Raw genomic sequence first — 6,000 nt, forward strand, 5'->3', positions numbered from 1 at the left:
GTTTGGCAACCCAAAATAGATAGAATACAAAAATTGTTCTCAAAACTCAATTTGTGAAAGAAACTGAAAACATGTAAAAGACTGTTTTCAGTTTCTAATTTTTAAAAGTCAATGAAAACCTGCATTTGAGTTAATGAATTTGTCTCATTTAATGAGCTAGTATTAGATTTCAAATCCTAGTAACAACATATTTTAGTATTTTCTAATTTTTTTTTTTCAAAAAACTATTTATTATTTATTATTTATTTTCAACTAACCAAACGTATTTTTGATTTCAAAAATACAAGAAAATTATTTTTTCTTTATATTCCCAAAAACAAGTTTTTGAAAATAAAAAACAAAAACTGTTACTAAACATAACCTAAGTTTTTATGGAAAACACGAATTTGGTTTCATTAAAAAAAAAAAAAATAGATCTTTGTTGTAATGAAAAATACAGATCTGGTTTTGTTTAAGAGAAAAAATTCAGTCTATGTTTTAACGAAAAATACATATGTAGGTTTTTTGAAAAAAAAAATTCATATTTGTATTTCAATGAAAAATATAGATACGGTTTTGTTAAAAGAAAAAATTCAGATCTGTATTTAAAAGAAAAATAAAGATTTGGTTTTGTTGAAGAAAAAATTTAGATCTGTATTTTAACGAAAAATACAGATCTAGTTTTGTTGTAGAAAAAATTCAAGACACCCCCCACTTGCTATTTTACAACTCAAAACACCCAAAGCCCACTCCATCTGGGTTTGTAAATTTAAAAAATTTATAACCTATAAATAGTAAGGTTGCACATATGCAACCTTGAGCACTAGCAATGGGGGATGTAAAAAAAATGCCTATTTTACATCCTCAAATATTATTACTTTATCTATTTTACTAACCCATCCAACAATGCACCCAACATCTCGATTTTATTTTTACATACAACCTAATAAAATAACTTAAACTACCCTATCAACTCATTCTCTCACGTCTGTCTCATCTCTCTTTCATTTTTTTGTACTTTCATGTACTTTTATATTTACTTTTATGTTTAGCAACCATAAATAGTAGGTTTTATATATACAACCTTACTATTCACGCTTTCTAAAAATTTGTTTAGCGACCCACACCCGGGTGAAGCTCAGTTTGAGAGAGTTGGTTCCTAAAATAGCAACTGGGGGAGGGGAAGGGGGGGGGGGTGTTTACACCCCCAAATGCTAAAGCTTACAAACACCCCCCAAATGCTAATGCTTACTGTTCATAGGTTGTAAAGGAAAAAAAAAAATTAATCTTGTGGTTGTGTGTGAAGAGAAAAAGAGAGAGAAACAATACTTTTTATTATTTTATTAGGTAGTTTATATTATTTTATTGGATTGTATGTAAAAATAAAAACTGGAATGTTGGATAAGTTGTAAAATGACTTGGTAAAATAGATATTTTTTTGCATCTCCGGATGTTAGTGCTCTAAGGTTGCATATATGCAACCTTACTGTAGCAAGGTTGCAAATTTTTTTAAGTATACAAACTTAGATGATGCGAGTTTTAGGTGTCTTGGGTTGTAAAAGAACAATTGGAGGATGTTACACCCCAATACTAGTGCTCTTAGTGTTATGTTACATCATTGGGTGGTTGGGAGGATATTCTTTTTCAAGACGTATGTCATTTGTCTTTGAGTCTATATATAAAGTATGTATTTTATGAACTCCATCATGTGTAGTATTTGTATTTCTTACAAAGCAACATTTTTTTTCCTAAGATATTAAATTCTAAAAGGATGTGGTGTAAAACTTAAGTTTGACACCTTCTAATCCTAACATGTCACATCATTATAGTACATGTTAAAGAAGAGATTAAATTCTATAAGGATGTGGTGTAAAACCCAAGTTTTACCAAACTAATTCTAACATGGCACATCATCATATTACACATTATAGAATACGCATAACCACACTCAATTAATTTTAACATCCATTTGAAAATCCAATTTAATTGTGAGTTTATTGAGATATTATTATGTGTGGTATAATGTATTGAATTTTAAGTAAAAAGTTGATGTGACAATCTTTTATTGGATTGTGTAAAACATGAGTTTTACACCACATTTTTACCAAATTCAGATTTGTTAAAGAATAGGCATAACCATGCCTAATCAATTCTAATTGCTATTTGGAAATTCAACTTAACTTGAGTGTTTATTGAGATGTTATTATATATGGTAAAATGTATTGATTTTTAAGTTAAAAATTGATATAGCAATATCTTGTTGGATGGTGTAAAACATTGGTTTTACACCCTTTATCCTTACCAAATTTGGATTTTTTTTCTAATTAGTTCATGATTGGATTCTTAAGAAAATAAAGCATGTCCATAATCCAAAAGAACTTGAAATATCAAGAATTGAGTTAAAGACGTTTCTATAAGTACTAATTAGCTTAACTAATTTGAATAAGGAATTTGAGTTCAAATTGATAATAAAGAGTAATCATTATAAAGTGATTGTAGAGTGAAAAATTTTCACCAATCACTAAAGTCCATGTAGTATGTCCAAAACAATCATTTAAAAAGTATCATGTGCTATATAATAGGCTTCACTGTCATTATTATTATTATTTTTTTATACAAGATAGAATTTCTACTCTAGCTTAATCTAAGCGTATATGTGTGTGAAACTTTCTCCTGGAGACTTGAACCTTCGCTTTTGTCCCCTCACACCTCACAAGCATTTATACTTATAGAGTGACTACTACAACAAAGGTGTGCGGTGGTTTCATTGTCATTATTTTGGAACTAATGAAAATTTACCAAGTGTTTCTAAATAAAAATTACAAAAAATATCTGAAAACCAATCATATGTTGGCATTAATTTGCTGATAATTAATTTAAATTGACACAAGCAATCCAATTGCCTTGTACACAAAGTTTGCATATTCAATTCTCATCATTTTAAAGAATGCTTTAATCTTCTGAGCATATAGAATCTCTTAGTACGTTGGAACAATGCAATGGCAAAAAGAAATCGTAAGAAAGCCAAGGATGCCATGATAAAAAAAGATAACATAAAGCAAGTACCAAAGCAGGAGTGATCTTCACCACCGGCTTCCTTATCGTAAATATAGCCAATAACCCTAACAGAGAAAATATAAGATCCAATGGGACATGCTATGGCTATAGTGTTGAAAATAGTACCCATATGCCTAACCCCAAATATGTCTGAAGTAATTGTAGGCATTAATGACCACTGTGAACCATCACAAATGCCCATTAGAATTGAACCATCACAAATGCCCATTAGAATTGAACCCACATATAACATTCCAGGAAATCCAGAAGCAATAACAAGGTGGCCAATCATCGTTGTTGCTAGAGTAATAGCTATGAACAATGGTCTTGCCCAGCCTCTTGTGTGTAGTAAATAATATGATAAATACCCAACTCCAACACGACCAAGACAATTCCATATATTCCATAAAGAGACCAAATTATTTACCTCCACACTAGTGCAATTGAGAGATTGTCCGATTTGGCTCAAGTTGTTTATCACAGTCTGCGTAGAGCCCATTCCACATACCATTGCTATGAAAAACAACCAGAAGTTTACAGTGCGCATAGCCTGCAAAAGATTCATACCCTCTTCATCAAACAGAATTTTGTCATCTAAAGCAACATTAACTTGATCCTCTCCACTATGTAGTTCATGATATGCTAGATCCTTTGCTAACAAAGTCTCAGATGAGGCGCCCATTGACTCAGTGTTCTCCATTGAAGGATTACTCTAAAAGGAAAACGTCTCTAGTAATCCCTTGGAATCATCCTTCTGGGCTTGGATTGCAATTCCAAGAGGTGATGCAAGTAGAAGCAAAAGAAGTATAAAGGTGAAAATGTGTGCCCATAAAGGTAAACTGAAGATGTTCCCCAAAATTATTATAATCATGAGATAACCAGCAATGATCAGAACAACTGCAGAGAAACAATTCAAGTGCTTCTTGTCATCGCCTGTGTTTGTTTTATAAATTTTCACCAAAAGCATGAGCACAAGTTGGATGAATGTAGGCAAAATAGCAAGCATTAGAAGGAATGTGCTTGGCTTGCCCTTGTAGAATGTGTCATATACTTGAATTAGTATTGCTCCACTAATACCAGAACATCCCTGGCAAAGACAGAAGGTAATATTACAGGCATAGCATAGCTAAGCTTAAGCAAGAGGGATTACAAAAAGAAGTCAAACTTTTTTTTGTTGGTAAAAAGTCATATTTCTGTCTAGTTTAAGCAATCATTTTAGAATTAGAACTCATTTAGAAGTTTCATGAAGGCCATGACTTTCCACATAAAAAAAAATATACCTCTTAGCTTGATCATTACAACAGAAAAATGTAGCGATATTGTCAAGAATCGGGTCATAACACGTATGACTAATAAAGTCTAATAGTATAGTAAATTGTTGCCAAGAATCATTTTTTCCTTTTTGCTTCAATCAATTAGGAGGTTATGATCTAAAATTTCAACAATTTTGGGTAGGGAGTGGAATGGTTTGGCTAAAGGCTGAGATATTACTTCTCTATTTTAACTAATAAAGTTGTGATTTATATTTTTTGGTGAGTATCAGCATTAAATTCAAGAGCTAAATAAGCAAAAATTTTCTCATGCATCAAGTGTTCATAATATATGGGCCACATAAACATAGGTGTAAGGATCCCACAAATTGTGAGATATATATATATATATATATATATATATATATTTGATATAGGAAATATTTTTTTTTTAAAATTTAATTTGAGACTTTAGTCATGGAAAGATTCAAAAGATGGTTCAAATTTTCAATCTCATAACTTGATTGTGATAATTCTAATTTCATTAGTTTAATCATAAATTATAGGAAAGTTTGATAGTGATTTGGCTGAAGATTTAAAGTCATCCCCTAATGATTATAAGGGAAAAAGAAGAAGAAGAAGAAGAAAAATCCATCCCCTAATTATTTTATTTAGTAATTATAGACTAATTATTTTTCTTTACAAATAATGCAAGAGATACTAGATTTTTTTTTTTTTATTTACATAAATCTTACAAAATGGTATATCTAACTTAAAAAACAAAGAAGCAAAAACATAATTTAAAAAATTATTTATTATGTTCCTAATGACTAATCAAATTAAAAATGTTTACTCAATTTTTTAACATCATATGGGCAATCATAGAATAATTGAAAGATTTGTATGTATTGCCTTCATGATGCCCACAACGGTCCCACTAAATTGAGGGAAGTTTTGCACGCCAGAAACAATATTGGCTGTGTTAAAGAAAGTAATAGAGTGAGTGGACAACTACATGAACAGACACATCACTGGCAACCTAGGCCGTTCGATTAATCCAACGACAGCAGCCCACATTAGAAAATACCCAAAGAAGCCCTGGATTGCTCCCGCCAGGTGGACCAGCCATGGCCCACGAAAATACCCAGAGTAATTATTATTGTGTGTTACGGCGGTGTATTGTAACCCAGATAGTACCCCAGCAGATGAGCCTATGTCTCTAAAAACTGCCACGGTTTCAAGCGTTGATTGGTCGTAGCCTTGGCTTGATTTTAGAACAGAGGAGTAGACGCTGAAGGTGTATACACCGCTACTACACTGAATCCACATGCCCACCGTCGCCACCCATTTGTTGCTCAACATCTCCATCGTTTTTCTCTTTTCTCTGTTTGGATGACAGGGTTTGGACACATAAATTTAAATTCGGGTGATTAAAATTTAAATACTTTTCTTTTGGATAGTTTAAAAAGTGTCAAAAATTTTGATTTGATAAATCTACCAAGAATGTTAGATCCTTGAATTTGAAATAAGTTTTAAATCCATAAAATTTAGCAATTTATAAGACATACTTCCAATATTTCGAGAAATTTACATTCAAATATATAAACGCAACCTTAGATTTTTTTTTTCTTGCCTTTATCTATCTAGATAGGTTATAATCCCCCAAAATGGTAGTATTAGCTTATAAGGGTAGCCAAGTCAATGTGTGTATGTT

At 31.4% G+C, this 6,000-nt stretch overlaps 1 pseudogene; it reads right to left on the bottom strand.

Annotated features, from left to right (window-relative positions):
• Positions 1–2,914: 2,914 nt before the first annotated feature.
• Positions 2,915–5,654, bottom strand: LOC115963002 (annotated as a pseudogene).
• Between the last annotated feature and the right edge of the window lie 346 nt (positions 5,655–6,000).

This window comes from Quercus lobata, chromosome 10 (genome assembly GCF_001633185.2).
Source record: "Quercus lobata isolate SW786 chromosome 10, ValleyOak3.0 Primary Assembly, whole genome shotgun sequence".
NCBI lineage: Eukaryota > Viridiplantae > Streptophyta > Magnoliopsida > Fagales > Fagaceae > Quercus > Quercus lobata.